This window comes from Natator depressus, chromosome 6, assembly GCF_965152275.1.
Source record: "Natator depressus isolate rNatDep1 chromosome 6, rNatDep2.hap1, whole genome shotgun sequence".
NCBI classification, from domain to species: domain Eukaryota; kingdom Metazoa; phylum Chordata; order Testudines; family Cheloniidae; genus Natator; species Natator depressus.
Window position 1 is genome coordinate 22,442,679 of NC_134239.1, and position 18,942 is coordinate 22,461,620.

The window sequence follows — 18,942 nt, forward strand, 5'->3', positions numbered from 1 at the left end:
GCTGACTAACCACTGCTAGGCCCAGACCACACACTTCCCTACAGAGCCCCCTGTCTGTAGGCAGGACCAGGAAAACCTCCTGAAATTGAAAACGATCACCTACAATTTTCAATACACCACAATTCCATATAGCCCCAACTTCCAAATTAGTGTAGGCCATGGTGTCACATTAGCATGGGAGAGAGAGTATAGCCATTGCAGTGGGCTATTAATAATCGAATGGAATCCTTACAAATCATCCTTGGCGCTGACTCGGATTATGCACCAGCACAAGGGAGTAAGAGCCCCCACCTTACCTCCCTACTTGGGCTTCCCAGACCTCAGTTTCAGGCACATGGGAGTCAGAAGCTACTAAACCTTTTCGTCATGCCCTGGAGCAGGTGGGCAAGGAATGAGTGGGGCCTTGGTGCCAAACCCCCATTCACTGGCCAGAGTAGCTGAGTCAGCACTGAAGGAATATAGAATCATAGAATATCAGGGTTGGAAGGGACCTCAGGAGGTCATCTAGTCCAACCTCCTGTTCAATATAGTAATTTCCTGCCCATATAGACCAGCAATAAATCATGACCCAAAGGGAGGAAGCCGGGGAGGAATTGTGCCTTAGTGGGGTGTCTCTGAGTCACAGTCCCTTGTGGCTTTTCCTGGGAGGCTGCTCAGGGCTGCATCTAAAGGCACAATCTAGTTCACTGGTATTAATAATAGAACAATAACCTTCATTCCAAAGAGTAGATCAGCTACAGCCCTCACTCTGCATTGTGTGATGTGTGGGTGCACCAGTTTGCCTGCACACTGCACAATCCAGGATCGGGGCCTGGGTACACACAGTACCTCTGAAACACAGCAGCCAACCAATGCACAGTGTGTGGCATAGCATGGGAAAAAGGAGGGAACCTGGGCTAAGCACAACAGGGCAAACCCCTACTCTTCCTATAAAGTCTCATAGGATCATCAGTCTCCATGCAGAGTAGGAAGGACCTAGGTTTTGCAGATCTAGCCCTAAAATCCCTATATTAAGATGCATGGAACTCAAGTTATCTTCCATGGAAGGATGAAATGCTAAATCAATGCTGCTAAGATCTGAACCTACAGTTCCAGAAAATCCCAATATTTAACACCCAAGGGGCACCCTCTTCAGCCAGCATCTTCACCCTTCGCTAAAGACCTGAAGTAGGAAATCTGAGCCTTAAAAGTGAAATTCACTTCTGTGCAGAGACCCATGCACCACTTAAGCTTTGAAAATAGGGCTTAAGTGGCACCAAAATACCCCTTTCTTCCAACACTATGCAGTACCCTGTGCAGCAGTTGACTGCACTATCAAGGCCTTGATCCCCTATGGTGCAATGTGGGGTGAACTGCTGTCCCCCTGGGCTACACACAGCAGGGTCAGGTGGACCATAGCTTGGGATGAAGGGTGCTGTATAAGTGTCTGATATTGTTTTATTATTAATGCTACCTATGAGCTACATTGTGCCTTTAGGCGCAGCTGTGAGCAAGTGTGGCTGCTCCCTGGGCATAGACTTAAGAGACGCTGTGACGCAGAACCACACCTCATTATTTCACTCAGATTGCTTACATCAAGAATCTTTCCCCAAACCTATTGCTCTCAAAAGCATCAGGAATTCTCTAGCATGAGTGTGAGCTGTACAATGATTTATTTATCTGGATTTAGACACATTCTAGAAAAGTGCACTGCAGGTACCCTCAACATCACATTAAAGTACCCCAGAATAACCATCAACCATTACAGAAACATGGTAATGCCATTCAGTGTGACCCACAGCCAATGGATAAGGCCACTTACCCACTCAACTCACCCTCCTTCCTCACCAAGTTTCTTGCCCTTACGGCCTGTTTCCAAATGCCTGGGAAAGAAGACATGTCCTGAAGATCATTGGGTTTGGCTTTTTCAGACAAAGGGGAGTGGAAGAAATGATAGAAGTGCAGGGCTCCCCCTGGAGAATGCCCAGCCAGTAGCCCCTTCTCATTCATGTCAATGGGGCTCCAGCCCTCAGCTGGGGCGGCATGGTTTGGGGAAGGTGGTGATCTCTTAGGGAAATAGGTAGATACATAATACTATGGCCCTAACCTTGAGGGTCTCCATGGAGGTTGTGAGCATTGACAACTCCCATTGAAATTGCTTATTTCTCATTGTTTGAAGTCAATGACAATTGAGAGTGCTCAGCAGTATTGGGCCACCTATATCTATGGCTTATGCGATAGCCTGACTACTGAGAACAGAGCTTTATTCTCCTCACAATAGCTCGGTTACCAATATGTAGTTTTCAAAATAAGTAAGCCATCACCACGTCCTTCACTCTTATACCAACTTAGGCTGCGTTTTTCAGTTGCCGTGGGGAATATAGATGCCCAATGTCAATTAATTTCAATGGCTTCCCAAATCCTGTAGGTGGCTTTGAAAATCAGTCGCCATCATCTAAATCAAAGCTAACCTTCTATGACACAAAGGGCCACATTTTCAAATGGGCTGTTTCAATTTTGAGGATGCCATTTGCACATGCAAAAGTTGGTACCCAAAAATCCAAGTACTTGCTCCACTTGGTAGGTGCAAGTCAGGGGCTTTAATGTGAAAGTATTCAGATTTTGTTCCCACAGCAGGGAGGTTGGGACTCATCCCCTTTGAAAAAGCACCCCAAAGAGAACAACTTCCTGCAGACGTCATGTCAGCTTTGCAAGAAAAGATAGGTTGCTCATGAGCTAAAAAGCAAAGCATGGTTGAGTTGTTAGGGAATGGGCCAGTAACTGGGGAAACCTCTCTCTGCCACTGACTTCCGGTGTGACTGTCAGCAAATCACGTAACCTCTCTGTCTCAGTTTCCCCCATGTGAAAAATGAGAATACCACTACCTACCTCACTGGGGTTTGGCAAGGCTAACTCTGATGTGTATAAAGGCTTTAAGAACCGCAGATGGAAGATACCGCAGAAGTACAAAGCAGAGGGCTCCTAAGTGCTACAGTAATACAAACAATAAATAGCAATCATGATGAATTATTACCATCACCAAAGAGGTATTTTCTGAGGAGCCAGTGGAAGACTGAAAACTGTTTATAGCATTTGATCAATATAACTGCAGAAGGTGCTGAGGAATATAGCGAACAAAACGTGGCCCTCCTTGCAACACTGGATGTCTCTAAAGTGATTTGAACCAAGTGCTGTGCCAGGGGGCGATGCTGTTTCATTTTGCCATGTGAGGGGAGCAAGTGAACCTGGGCCAAATGTTTGCAACGAAATCTGAAACTACCTGGGTTCAGTTTTGTAGCAAATAGGAGACTAAGCTCAGGCTGGCTGAAAGGGAGATAGAGGGTCACTGACCTTTCAGGCAAACCTGACCCAATTTCAAACTAACCTGGGGCAGAGTTAAGATTTCAAAGAGAAACCATGTGAATCTGGCAAGCACACGTGACTTCTGAGAAACGATGGTGTGTTCAAGGCTTCCACTGAGTTTTGCTTTGAGATTTTACAGTTGGATCAAAACTTAAGCTCATCCCAAAACTTGGGGATGTGAACCCAGCAAATGGAGCCCCCAGCAAACATTTCCATGATAGCACCAAGCTTTACACAGTGCCAGGAACTAGAGATTTGGTGACACAAGGCTGTGTCAAAAAGCTCCAGGGCCCTTCTGGGAAAAGACAGAGATTGATCATATCATGAGAAACCAAAGCAACTGGTGTTTTTCCAAGAATCTGCCTCCTTTTTCCTTCACCTTGTGACATTATTCCTTCCCTCCTGCAGACACCTTTGCTCGTATGTCACTAGGGGTCAAATAGGTAGGGCAACAGCATAGGAGTCTGAACACCTGAGTTCTAGTCCCAGCCCTGCCATGAAGTCACTGTGGGACTTTGGGCAAGTCACTTCATTTCTCTGTACCTCAGTTTCCCCCACTGCAAAATGGGGATAATGATGTATACCCACATTTGTAAAACATTTTGAGAGCTACAGCTGACAGGTGCCAAGCATGTCATTATCAGTCAGTCATCTAACTGTTCACCTCAGACTGCGAGCTGTAGATGGGAAAGGACAGATTTTGCAGGTGTGGCTCGTTGGGTGTGCAGAAGCAATGAGATGACCAGGTGACCACTGAGGCTCTCTTGGTGGTCAGAGGTCTGAGGGCACATCCTCACTGAAGCAGGGTCCTTACCAGACAGTGCTGTGATGGAGACCATGAGTTCTTTGAAGTGCTGCCCTTGGCCCAGCATCTCCCCCTCAGTCCTGCTCCCATCTGGGCTGCTGGAGAGCTGGGAGATGTTGGTGTTTGCATCTGATGTAAAGATAACTCCAGGCTGGGTGTCATCTGCATCTTGCTGTCATTTCAGTCCATGCTGTTTCATGGTCTCCCCTCGTGTCGTCATCTTGCATTCATGTGCTCATCCCTCAGGGTTTTTAGGAGAGGATTGTGATCCCACCCAGCCCAGGCTTAGATGCCAAGTGTTCTGTCCACATGCCCTCCCTCAGCATCCTTGAAACTGTCCTTAGCACCGTGTGGTGCCCTTCCCGTTCCTTAAGGCAATGTGAACATCCATTACACAGAGAAGGGGGACAGACGGATCGTATTGCACTGGGGAGAAATGAACAGAGTAATTGATTTGTGCAGGAGCTGAGCTCACGCAGCAGCTGTGCTCAGTGGAAAAAGAGATGGCCTCACTCTCCACTGTGTCCATTACCCTGTGTGCAAAACAAATAGACTTTTGCTCTGCCTATAGAAAGAGGATTCCCTCACCTCAACCATGCCTCAACAGCGATTCCTCTCGGAGGCTTTGTTTGCACTGGGGATTAGCCTTGGTTGTAGTGATTAGTAACCAGCCGCACAGGTGCGTGCCCCTAACAGCTCCAGAAAGCCACAATTTACACCATGCTGTAATTCACCTGTGCTGGCCATTGTGGAAAACCAGGGGTTTGACTGATTCAGCTACACTAGCTGCTGGCCATGGCTTGCTGAAATCAGGGAGTCATCCCCAGAAGAGAGAAGGCCTGAATTTAATATGGCTGAAAAGGGCCAAAGGCAAGTGAGGGCTTAACTCTGCTCCCATTGAAGTTAATGGGAAATTTGCCATTAGCTTCAAGAGGGGTAGTTTGGGACCTTGTTATTCTTATCTTAGCCCATATGTGACAGCTGAGAGGACTGAGCAGAAGACAGGGCTCCAGGAACAAACTGGGTCTAGCATGGACATCCGTCACGGCCTTGGGAAAGTCACTTAAAATCTCTGTGCCACAGAGAGGAAGGATGGTCCAGTGATTGAGGTACTAGCCTGCAACTGGAGAGACCCAGGTTCAAATTCCTGCTGTGTCACAGACTTCCTGTGTGACTATGGGGAAGACACTTAGTCGCTCTGTGGCTCAGGTCCCCGTTTGCAAAAGGGGATTGGACACTTCCCCACCTCACGGGACTGTTGTGAGGATAAATACATTGAAGGTCGACAGGTGCTCAGATACTGCAGTGATGGGGGGGGGGGCTACAAACCAGAGAAACTAACCCTTACCTGTCTCACAAGGGTATTTCTGAGGATTATGCCGTTAATGTTTGTGTGGCGATGTTGAGTTACTGTAAATATGAGAAAAACTGCACGTAAAGAGTTTGCATTTAATGCACTGGTTAATGGCCCATCTTCCCAAAAGGAGGTTGCTTAAACCCCCATCCATTTTTAATGACCTCCTGTCCTTTGGACAGTAAAAGCAATAAACTGAAATACAACATATGTCAGATGTCTCTGTTCACAGCTCTCTTTTAAAGGCCTCAGCAGCACATGCCTATCCTGCACACACTTACAGCTGTGTATTTGCCAGCCTTACCCAAGTTGGTTGGGTGAGGCTCACAATCAGCAGTACCAGGACAGGAGACACAGCAAACACTGCTGACCCAGTTTTCTCTGAAGAGCTATTTATGGTTCCCTTTGCCAATCTGCCATTGCCATCCACCCCCTTCCTTGACATCTCAAGCGAGTTCTTTGAATCTTGCCATGTTGAGTGTTGGATGTTAGCAATTGCTTTAATAAGCGACAGCCATTTCATGTCCTAGCCAAAGAGAGAGATTCACCAAAGAAACCTCCATGTCACAGTTGCGCTAACAATAATGCTGCACTGGGACACTGACGCCAGACTCTCAAACTCTGAAAGGGACTTTGTTTAGTATATAGTTGCCCCATGCAATCCCAGCATCTTACCCGGGGCCCCCACCATTCAGTGGCTGTTATGAGTCCCCATGTAGTGGCTGGCTCACAGAGGTTACCACAGCTACCAGTCCGGGGAGTTTGTCCTATATACACTCAAGCCGGAGTGATTCATGCTTTTGGTCCTGGAGATCCTTAGTTCAGACCCCAATAAGAACCTGCCACAGGAGTTTTTACACTTGAATATTGTACAGCCAGGCCCTTCTAAAGCAACTTCTCCATCAATCCGAAAGTTGAGTTGCTTAATCACACTAGAAATGTTCTGATTGTGCAAACCTAGTTTCCTTAAGTGTATGTATGAATGAATAATCCCTGCTAACTGGGAGGAGGCGGAGTTCCTACCCTGCTCCTAGTACAGTAAACACACCGGGTTCAAACTTACCTCCTTCCTTCCTGAGGTGCTGTGTTGTTAACTGTGATAAAAATGAGCATGTTTACTTCCTGCCAGAGCTTAGTGGTTCCTAGGATGGCTTCCTGCAGGACCTTTCTGTCCCTGCTTCTTATTCCCTCTGCCACAGGGAGTTACCAATGCTTTTATATCCTGGATTGATGCACTGAGGATGTTCAGTGACAGTGCAGGCCATTTGCCCTACCCTCACGTCAGGCTGATTTCCATACATGGCAGTCAGGCAGGGCCCTGGCAAGGGAAAGGGCTCGGGCCATTACATAAAGCTGACTTCCCTTTCTGCAGCCATTTCTGAGGGGGATTTTCCCCCAACCCAAGGAGTAGCTGACATCACTGTTGAACCTCCATGGATTAGCAGCTGGAGAGACCCTTTGAGCCAACTCGACTCCTAGCATGTTATCTCCGAGCAGCTCAATTTCAATCTACTGGAAGTCTATGGGGAAGCATGCTGCTTTAAGTCTGTCAGGTCAGCGGTCCCAGGTCTGGTGATGCAGCACTTTTGAGTATGCTTTTCCACCCACTTCATAATGCAGGCCCATTGAGAGCAGACCCAAGGTCATTAGAACAGCATTGGTGCAATGAGCACCCTCATTAGTTCATGTCCAGCTTGGAAGTAGCTGCCCTTTTATAGCATGGGCTGCCATTTCAGCAGGGGCTGCCTGGGGCATTCACAGATACAAGCTCTCATCACGCATGTATGCTGAACATTGCTACTGCAGATAGATCTCTGAAAACATCTGCTCAATGTACAGCAAAAAAGCTAACACAATGTTAGGAACCATTAGGAAAGGGATAGATAATAAGACAGTAAATATCATAATGCCACTATATAAAGCCATGGTACGCCCACACCCTGAATACTGCGTGCAGTTCTGGTCAACCCACCTCAAAGATATACTGGAATTGGAAAATGTACAGAGGAGGGCAACAGAAATAATTAAGGGTCTGGAACAGCTTCCGTCTGAGGAGAGATTAAAAAGACTGGGGCTGTTCTGCTTGGAAAAGAGACGACTAAGAGGGTGTATGGTAGAGGTCTATAAAATCATGAACAGTGTGGAGAAAATGAATAGGGAAGTTTTATTTACCCATTCACATAAAACAAAAACCAGGGGTCACTCAATGAAATGAATAGGCAGCAGGTTTAAAATAAAGAAAAGGAAGCACTTCTTCCCACAACATGTAGTTAACGTGTGGAACTCATTACCAGGACATATTGCGAAGGCCAAAAGTATAACTGGGTTCATAAAAGAACGAGATAAGTTCATGGAGGACAGGTCCATCAATGGCTATTAGCCAAGATGGTCAGGGATGCAACCCCATGCTCTGGGTATCCCCAAGCCTCTCACTTCCAGATGAGATGACAGGGACTGGATGACAGGGGATGGATCACTTGATAATTGCCCTGTTTTGTTCATTCCCTTTGAAGCATCTGGCATTGGCCAGTGTCAGAAGACAGGATACTGGGTTACCTGGACTGTTGTCTGACCCAATTTGGCTATTCTTATGTTCTCATGTTCTTATATTCTGACCAAGTGTGGTTACCCTTATGTTCAAGCACTCTCTCTGTGAGTTGAAACAGCAGCCATTTTGTTTTCAGAATGGCTACAGTCTGTACAGAAGAGGGACACACTGTGCTCTCATGGAGATTTTACTTTTGTTCTTTTCTTGGTTTGGTGGTTTTGTGTGTGTGTTTTTTTAAATTCTAAAATATAGTTTCTTCTGACTGACATATTTGGGTGCTCTTTGTGTATAGAAAAGCAGAGTTCCATCTCCACCATCTTGTTATAGCCTTGCGTCAAGAAGCAATAAAGAAGCTCTTAGTCTAGCTCTGCTAATCTGAGGAGAAGACTCTGGGTTTCACTTCTTTAATACTCTGCCATTTGGGAGACTGGAACAGGAAACACAAGCTGGATATTTCCTATCATATCAGCAGTAAATAGTCTCTCCAGGTCTCCCAAGGACATGAAATGTATATTTGCCATGTGGCTAGTTATGCCAAAAAGCAGCCTCAGCTCAACTTACTTTTTTTTCCACAGGTGTAGGAAGGAAAGTGATGATAACAAAACCTCAACCAACCCAATATTTTAGATTTCTATAGCACCATTCACCATGCAGAATCCTTAAGTACATTCCAAATTCTACAGAAGGGACCCAATTCACTGCTGCCATGTACTTGGGGAGTCATTTATGCAATGCGGATGTAAAAATCCCCCATAGGTTTTCTATGCTTAAAAATAGGAGTACTTGTGGCACCCCCTACCCCCCCACCTGCTGATATTAGCTCATCTTAAGTGATCACTCTCCTTACAGTGTATGGTAACACCCATTGTTTCATGTTCTCTGTGTATATAAATCTCCCCACTGTATTTTCCACTGAATACATCCGATGAAGTGAGCTGTAGCTCATGAAAGCTTATGCTCAAATAAATTTGTTAGTCTCTAAGGTGCCACAAGTCCTCCTTTTCTTTTTGCGAATACAGACTAACACGGCTGCTACTCTGAAACCTATGCTTAAAAAAGTCATCACTTTAAAATCTGATATCCTGGAGCCTCTCACAAATAGAATCAGTGTCTTCATCTCACCTTGGAAAGCTGGAAATCTCCCTTTCTAATGGCATAAATCTCTGGTTTCTAGACCTTCAGGGTCATGAGATATTGGACCTTAAACCTGTCCCTGGACCAGGACTGAATATTGCTCCTCTGGGCCTTGAATCACTGTAGTATTTTGAGGAAAGAAGGAAACAGGTGTCCAGGTTGATTTGTTTGAAAATCGTGGCTGTCTTAGACAGTGCAGGGATCTGGAATGTTGGAAGTAATCCCGGAGGAGATGGATTAGTAGGCAGAGTGCAGGTAAGGCAGTCAAAGGCACATGACCCAGAATATTTACCACAGGGATATCAACCCTAGAAATGTGGCGTATGGACACACAATGGATCCCTTCAACAGAGCTACTGCAGTCCAGACTACCACCATGCTACACAGCAGTATGGGTGAGGAGGGGACGGAAGTTTTACCAGATCACACTCTGATATGAAAACTGCTATGAAGACCTTCATGGTCAAGGCAGAGATGGAACCTTTGTTCTTACCATCTCACCTTGAAGGCTTCACTCTCTGGGATCTCTGTTTATTTACCCGGGACACTGGAGGAACTGGATGGGCCCTGCACCTCTGGTCACAGCCTGGGTAATGGAAACCAGAGGCTTAGACCATTGAGCCATCCCCACATCCTGACAATATTCTCATCCCCCAGAGCTTTTCCTGTTCCCTTGTTACCTGGCAGGCTTCATTGCGCACTGTGATTGCTCCTGCATATTTAACAGACGTACCCTCTTTATTTCTTTGATGACACCCAACCATTTCCCCAGCACTCCCCAGAGCCAGTCAGACGACGCTAGCCTCTGAGGCTTGCATGCCTGGAGAAAAAGGCTGCTTATGTTTCTGAGGACGTGCTCTTGATTTTTAGGAGATCTGCAGAAAGGTATAATTGACAGAGGAGGATGGAGAAGCCACCAGTGTCTCAAAGCCCTTTTAGGAGTCACCTCAACAGCATTTCTTTGCTGTTGCACATTAGAGACCCTTTATGTTCTTTCAACCATAGATCAATGTCAATTGCAAAGCCTCCTTTATAGCCTACGATTCCCCCTTCATGTTTTTAGCCTCCTGCCATGTTGCGTCTGACTCCGCTCAGTGTTTCCCGCAAGGTCTGCCTGCTCAGTGCAGGAAGCTAGGTGCTCAGAGAGTCCCAGGAAAAGCTCACCTCTGCTCACCAGTGTCTATGTTACCTGCTTCGGAGTCTCCTTTGGCAGCTTCAGAAGGGAATAACCAGCCTCTCTTACAGTACATGAGCCTGATGGGGGCAATCCCTCGAGACTTTCTGCTCAGTAATGGGTTTGCAGTGCTGATGCAATTGTAACCGACTGGCCAGGGTCAGTGTGCGTTACGCATCCCCCTCAGCATTCGGTTCACAGAGCATATGAATGTATTACGGCTCCCTGCTACAGTGTCTGGCTTTTTAGCTTCAGCTGTAAACACTCCTGCTAGCTCTGGGAGGTCTCTGGTGCATCAGCCAAGATGGTGGGTGTCCATAGGTGCTAGAACTGAGGGTGCTTGGTTTTGATCAGATATAGTGTTTACAGGGTTCACTGGCTCTCAGCACCCCCACTATATGAATTGTTCCCACACCCTTGTGGGTGTCCCAGAAATTGGGATCCTGCTCCCTTTGAAATCAATGGCAAAACTCAGCAAGAATGGGATTCAGTTTTTGTTGAACAAACTGCCAAGTGCATTATGATCTACATGTCAGGCTTGCAGTATCACCTGTGTGCCACTTCTCTGACTGATCTCATGAGATTTTTCCTGTGTGCTCAACCCTGAATGGGGATTGTGATTTCCAGGTGATTGACAACACTTTTTCTAGCCCCCAAGTCTGCTTCTTGATTGTAAATCAGCAGACTCTTCTCCCTCTCAAGTACAGTGAATCACAGGCAAGAGAAAGGGGAAGGATAATCTTGGATACTGAAAAATAATAATAATAATACAAAATGCCTCTGACAGCTCTGTTTAGCTTATTAATGTTCCTAATAACTAGTCCCTTCTGTTCTCCCCTAATTGAGTTCTGGACTTTATAATTCCCAGTCTGTGTCATGAGCAATTCCCCGATTAGCTGTGCTGTGGCAGACAGAAAGATTAGACGAGCGATTTTGAATGCACAAAACAAGATACCAAATTTTACACTCTGTGGATTACAGACACAGGCCTAAATCCGTCACTCTGCATTTGAAATCGATTAATGCACTGCGGATACAAATTGAGATTGAGGCTGGGACTGATAGCTGAGAACAGCACACATGCCCCGGGGAGGGCCCTGGGCGATGCACACCTGTGATTTACCAAGCTAAGCAACAAAAGATTTGCACTCTCTCTCTCCGACACAGTGCTAATGCCAATAAAGGCTCTACTGAAGAGCACATGACCAGCCTCCATTGCCTCATCACTCTATGTTAATTATAACCCACACAACAAACACTTGTCTATAAAACATCCCCACTCCTGGCTGCACTGATTTTCCCGACTCCCAGCCAGAGGCTTGACCAAACAGAATAGATGCCATCGTGCCAGAATGTGAGCCGAATTGTGGCCCTTGCAGACAGCCAGAGGAGTGTGTGGTAATAAAGGAACAAGACTCCCGAAGAATGTGCATGTCTATGAGAGCATGGGATTGTCCTTGGCACTTCTCTACCATGCAACGGGGTTAAAAGAATAATCGTGTTGGGAGCCTGGCCCATGCCCCTCACCCAGAAAGGAAGAAAGAAAATATTGAAGGTCAAAACCATGAAGGTCAAACTTCTAGATGGTGAATACTGAGGGCCAAACAGACTAAGTCATCTCAATGCCTCCTCTGTCTCCTTATGCTATCCCTACACCAACCCCACCCCTTCAGATGGAAAAGCCGTGGGCAGACCCATGCTCTTGCCCCCTGCTACCTCCGTGCTGGAGAAGTTTGCACAGGATGGCATTGAGTCATGGATAACAACTGTCCCCTACCTATAGGGTGACCAGAAGTCCCGATTTTATAGGGACAGTTCCGATTTTGGGGGCTTTTTCTTATATAGGCACCTATTACCCGTCACCCCCTGTCCTTATTTTTTACACTTGCTATCTGGTCACCCTACCTACCTATCCCTGGGCTCCATCAGAACCAGGATCACACGGATATGTACATACAGTTTAATTAGGAGCAAAGAGACCAAATCAACAGGCATTTTCACACTTCTTTTGTGAAGATACACAGACAAAAAGAGGAAGCAAAAGCATCTGAATAGATATAAACATCTCCCCTAAAACACTCCAGAAACTGTACATTAGGAATCAGATGGTAAGAATAATGTGTGTTTAAAGAGAGGTTTCAGAGTAACAGCCGTGTTAGTCTGTATTCGCAAAAAGAAAAGGAGGACTTGTGGCACCTTAGAGACTAACCAATTTGTTTGAGCATAAATCTGTTAGTCTCTAAGGTGCCACAAGTCCTCCTTTTCCTTTTGTTTAAAGAGAGTGACATTTCCCTACAATGATCAATGCACCGGTGCCTCTTTGCAGCCAAAAGGCTAGGGGATTCCAGCTTTGTCTGCGTCCTTGCTACGTCCCCCTCATTTGTTGTAACCCACCACGACAGCTTAAAGAGAGCTATATTGTCTGTAGCTGTCGTGGTGGGTTACAACAAATGAGGGGGACGTAGCAAGGACGCAGACAAAGCTGGAATCCCCTAGCCTTTTGGCTGCAAAGAGGCACCGGTACATTGATCATTGTAGGGAAATGTCACTCTCTTTAAACACACATTATTCTTACCATCTGATTCCTAATGCACAGTTTCTGGAGTGTTTTAGGGGAGATGTTTATATCTATTTTCCACTGAATGCATCCGATGAAGTGAGCTGTAGCTCACGAAAGCTTATGCTCAGATAAATTGGTTAGTCTCTAAGGTGCCACAAGTCCTCCTTTTCTTTTTGTGAATACAGACTAACAGGCTGCTACTCTGAAACCTGTATATCTGTAGTCCATCTCCTTTTCTTTGGCAGACTCTGACACACAGCTGTTTCTAGCACAATACGGGCGGGGGGGGGAGAAGAAGAGGAGGAGGAATCCAAAGGATTCCCTCCCCCCCCCCCCCCCCCAGAAAAAGATGACAAATCCTTTGAGCAGAAAAATGTCAATAGCAACTAATTGGGTTGATGGGAATTTCAAAGTGTATTTGTTTGTTTAGCATCCTGCCTGCAGGATTAATGACTAATTAAACAGAGAAATGAAACCGTCAATGCAGAATGCAAATGAGAACGAACAAAATAATCCATTCAAGACTGAAAAAAAAAAAAACGTACAGCTAGAATCCAAAACAAAGGCTGGCGATTTGTTTTTTAAAGGCCCCGTTTCTATTGAAGAGATTTTAGCTGATGATGCAGTTTCAAAAAGAAATGGATTTCCTAATCTCGCCATCTGTGGTTTTATTTCGTTAAAACCACTTCTGTATTTCCAGCATGCTGCTGCCGCTCTCCCTTTCTAATCCGGTTTTAGGACGAATTCTAAAAGTGCCCCCCAGAAATCACAGCGGAGATTCTCAGGAGCATCCGCAGCAATAATTATGCAACAGCGGTACCTCCTGCAAACCAAGCAAGCAAAGGAAATAAGCAAGTGACACAGAGCCATGCAGTTTGTCCATCTGGATTTTAGGCACACGCAGTGCTCACACTTGTGTGAATGTTTCCCCTCACTATCTGACCTTCAGGGAGCAAGGCATGACATAGGAGAGCGGGCTTTTGAACAGAAGGCATTCAAAGTGAGCTCTCCTCCGCATTCACTGTTGTTTTGGCCAGACTGCCCTGCTTGTGTGGGCAGAGACCAATGCATCAATAGAGACAATTACTGGCAGTCCAAACACATTTGGCATGGCAGTCCCATGACCTCTCTCACACAGAGAGCTGCAGAAATGAGCACACACACCTTTAACAGGCAGATCCAGATCTCTCTCTCTCTATTCACCTGCATGCAACCACTATTCACCCACCCACCCACACAGCCTTCCACAGACTCAGGCCTGTGTGCTCCTCTTTCCCTCCTTGGGTCTGGTATGCATGGAAGGGCAGGTAAGAAAAGCAGCAGCCCCTACCTTCTCTCCCCAGACTGTTGTTCGCACAAGTCACACCTTGGAAGCTGGATGTTCTGCAGAGAGGAGGGAGGGAGGACGGAAGAGGCAAAAAAAAAAAAAAAACCACCTTGGGAGTTTCCCACAATGCATCGCTGCAGTCCGCATAAAGCTGAGGAGAGGAGATGGGAGGGAGAGTGGGCGGTGCAATCAGGAGAGAGGGGCCAGGATGCTGGAGGAAGAAAGGATGCTGAGGACTGGCCAAGAGGGGGGCGAAAGGGGAGGTTAAGAGTGGGTCATGTCAGTCTCCTGGGTCCTCATTACTCCCCCAGGAAAGTGGAATCTGGGTCACTGCCCCAGGAATCCTTTTCTCTCTCAGACCAGCTGATTGCTCACAGCTGGGACGGGCTCTGTGGCTAGGGGCTCTCCCCAGAGCACAGCACTGAGCTCCTGCCTGCCATGAGGAGCAGCAGCTGCTGCATTCTCTCTCTCCGTTTGGAATCCTGAGTGTGCGTGCAGCAAACTGGATTCCTCGTGAGGAAGAGCACCGAGGTGTAGTGGTGGTGGAGGGTACATGGGGAGTGTTATTCTGGATTGCTCAGTAAAACAGGACCCCTCATGGTGAATGTGTGTGTGTGAGAGAAGGGGAAAGGGGGGTTAATCCAGATTATCAAAACTGGATCCCCCCACCCCCCAAAAATGGATTCCAAGCATGTATGTATGCTGGGGGCGGGAGATGCATTGCAATATGGATTGTCATATAAAACTGGATTCCAGAGGGACAGCGTGCGTGGGGGTGGGGGTATCAAGGGAAGAAAGATTGCCAAGGGAGTGGCTGTGTGTGTAGAAGTCCATTTGTTAAGGAAGGATGGATCAAAGCTCACCACATGTGTGTGCGAGTAACCCCCCATTGCACATCTGTGCAGGTGCATGTGTTTTTGTTTACTCTGGGGAAGGAAGAAGAAATCACATGGGATTGCTGTGCACTCCTTATGCTGGATTTAGTCTGTGTCCAGACCTCTTATCCCAGCTCACTCACCCTCACCCCCTTCACCCAGAGAGCCTGACCCTGACCCACATGCAGTAATACAAGTTTTGTGGGGAGTAGCCTGTTCCTGCCTTCCTGGCAAAAGCAGAGAGTCCAGAACAAACCAGTTCCGGGTTTTCCACAAGACACTCTGCTGAGCATTTTGCTAGTCCTTTCCTAGACCTCCAGCCAGGCCCGCTGGATTCAGTAAGGCTGCTAGTTCCTTACCCTGACAATTGATTCTCACTGTGTTAATTTAAAAAGCTCCCGGGGCCCTGGCACACAGTGCGTTGTGTGGGGACACTGTGGTTGTTTGCTTTAATAAGCATGAAACTGTGAGCATGGGATTCCTGCTGTGATGTGATGGCATGGAGCATGGTGGGAGTCTTAAAGAGCTGGGTCAACATTTCAACGGGAACCACAAGTGCTCAACATCTTGGAGTGTCAGCTCACCGCGTGAGACACGTACATACAGATTTAGGCAATTAACCACAGGCAGCCCAACTGGAAAACGTGGGCCTTGCTGTATTCCAGACGAATAATGCACAGAACTGGTCCCTCCCAGCAGCTGGGAAATGGAAACTCTGCTGCTTACTGGTTCTACTTGGCTTCCTTGTTCACTGGTGTCACCCTTTCTCAGCCAATAGGGGAGCTCCAGCAGGAACAGTGCCTGCCATCTCAGATAAGCATCAGGGAACATTTCCTTCTCCTTCCAAAGTGCTCACCCTCAAAATGGACAAAACTCATCCCAAGCACCATTGAAATCAAGTCATAAAACAAAACCATTACTTTAAAGTCTTATGTTAACGCCGCACGGTGTCAGGCAGCTCCAGGGGCAACTGAGGCTGTTTAAAACTTTACTTTCAAGTTCATACTGTTTTCTCCTCTTATACAGGGCAGCTGAGTAGTGGAACAGCAAGGAAAAGGGTCACGAGATGATGGACAAAGAGTGAATGAGGTGTACCAGATCCTCAGTTCTGTAACGCTAAAGCAGCATTGCTCCATTGACTTCAATATAAAGCATCAACTCCTGCAGTATATTTTACTGAACGTACAAACCCACATAAATGAAACCTACTAGAAACATATAAAACATCAGTGGCTTGAAAGTGAAACCCCAGCCCTCAACAAAGAGAATGTGTTTGCTGAATCTACGTTGTATCGTGCTGGATTCCCATTCTCCATTCCTACACTTGGGCCAGGCACAGGGGTGGAGAGGTGGATGAAGATGCCTTTAAGCCATCTTTGTACCCACTGTATTCTGGAGCCTGCCTGGCTCCCCGGGTAAGTTAGAGCAGCCCCAGCATGCAGGAAGCAGAGATGAGCTGTAGTGCAGTGCAACCTGGCCATGACTCTTGACCAGTTCTTGTCCCAGTATAGAGCCCTTATACCAGCTCTACATCAGCTGGAAGTATCAACAGGGGCACATTTCTATCCCCTTTCAGGCTCCTTTTCAGCATAAAGGAGCCTTAGAATATCTGAGAATCTGTCAGGCCCATCAATGGCCCCTTGTTGGCCTGCATGTGCATAGATCTATGGTGTTTAGTGCCCAGTATTCATTCTCTCTCGCTCTTTCATAGGAGATACCTATAGAATATAGCGAGCAAGTTCATTTGGCTTGCAGTTTTCTTACTCTGTTTTGGAGTTTGTTATAAATATTGTTATTGATAAATCTAAGAGGAAGATTGAGTGCTGAACACTAGAGGGAGAATAGTTTGAACAGTGTTTGCCTCATTTGCATTTAGAAAATCCATCCTTGTACCGTGAAGTATGGAAGAGCCTCTATAAACTGGATCTATTTCCGGCTGTTCTGAGAGTAGCCATAAGTGGGTCATGCCTTGCTAATAGAGTGCTTGCTAAGCGCAAAACAGCAAAGCAGGGTGGAGCCCAGGAGTACTGATTCAGATCGAGAAGGGGCAAGGCGAAACCAGTACTCCCCTCAAGGTCAGCAAAGGAGAAAGCCCCCTGAGCTTAAAATGTATCTTAATTATGGTCTATGAAATCTACATTCACAGCAGAATGAGGCACAAAATCTCAGATGATTGGTTAGAAGCAAGGTGGGGAGGGGTGGGGGGCAAGAGGGGGTTGGGGTCCTGGAGAATGGTGACCCCCTCCCTCCCCTCTGCATGCACTATGGCTGATCAATCTGTAAAAGCACCTGCCTCCTGCCTACATAGGACTCCTGCTGCTTCTAACCAGGAAACTCAGTTTTGACATGGTCCTGCTTCGGGGCAGGGCGGGGGGGAAGCAGCCCTGCCTTCACCATGTTAGAAGGGACAACAGCCATATAGATGGGGTTGTCGGAGAGAACACAAGGCACTACAGTGTTCCCACAGTGGCTTGTGCGGAGTGCATTTTCCAGGCACATTCAGACAGCGGAAGGCTGTTTTTAAACCTTCTAGCACCTTGGCAAATTGCTATGAGCTGCATGAGGCTAGGTGGAGCTTAATCCTGCTCCACTGAAGATAATGGGAATTTGGCCATTGCCATCCTTGGCTCACTGTAGCTTTTAATTAATGACAGGTTTCAGAGTAGCAGCCATGTTAGTCTGTAAAAAAAGAACAGGAGTACTTGTGGCACCTTAGAGACGAACAAATTTATTTGAGCATAAGCTTTCGTAGGCTACAGCCCACTTCATCGGATGTCACTTCTGGAGCCTCAGCCATTGGGAGGAGTGACTCCTACCAATCGTGGGGTGGAATTTGCTTGACGTTTCTGTAACATGTGCCCAGCTGGTACAAGGATGGGCTGAATAGAAAGGCTTGCCGACGGGGCAATTTAGCTGTTTGTTGCAGCGGTCTAATTAACCAGGTAAAGTTATACCAACGTAATTCCTGACTAAGTGTCCACACAAGGATTTATACCCATATATCTACAGCTGTATTATTAGACTGCTACAGTTATGCCCCTTCCCCAGCTAGAGAAACCTGAAATCCCTACCCTCTGCAAAGGGGCTAGGATTGCAAGCCTGCTATTCTGCAGCTGGCCAGAAGATGACAGCCACACAGACAAGGGACAGAAGGAGGGAATTTTTGTCAGAGAATGTACAAGGTGGCTTGGCTGCTTTAGGGGAGAGCTGCAGAGGCCATCACAGAGGAGGGAGAGAGATCGGACTCTGGTCTCATGCCACTGTAGCCCCACTGGCTTCTAGAAGCTACTCCTGATTTCCACTAGGGTAAATACGAGGAGAAGGCTCAGGGCCTTAAAATTAAGAAGCTGATTTGCCTTGGGTGTCACTGTCGTACTATATCACAGTCCCACCGTCAAAGGGAGGACGGGAGGCAAGGTGATGGCGAGGGAGTCTCCCACAGGGGAAGGGCAGAGCTGCAGCGAGCACAGGCCGCCATCTGGGACACGGTCCCATCTCTCTGGAGACCGTCATATTTCCGTAGAAGCGGAACACATCTTGTTTCACGCGGTACAGTTTTGTAATGCACCACGTCACACGTGTTTACGGCCTGCCCTGCCCACACACAGTTTGTTACAGTAACTTCATGGCCAGGGTGACAAGGGAGATGTCATTTTTTCTAGTGGATTTTTAGTTCTCTTGAAGGTGAGGGACTATAGCGCCACCTGGAGGCATGCTGAGTGCAGGGCAGGGCTATGCAGAATATCCCTGCATAGGTTTGGAAATGCACTTGTCACAAACTGCACCGCCTCCTGCTATTCCAGTGTGGTGGCATTATTATTAC

At 46.9% G+C, this 18,942-nt stretch overlaps 1 protein-coding gene across 1 annotated transcript in view; it reads right to left on the bottom strand.

Annotated features, from left to right (window-relative positions):
- The window catches only part of CEND1 (cell cycle exit and neuronal differentiation 1), a 29,721-nt gene extending 15,345 nt beyond the window's left edge, over positions 1 to 14,376 (bottom strand). The window contains exon 1 of the mRNA XM_074954770.1: positions 14,248 to 14,376. The gene's annotated coding sequence lies outside the window, so the exon portion shown is untranslated. The remainder of the gene's footprint in view (positions 1 to 14,247) is intronic.
- Between the last annotated feature and the right edge of the window lie 4,566 nt (positions 14,377 to 18,942).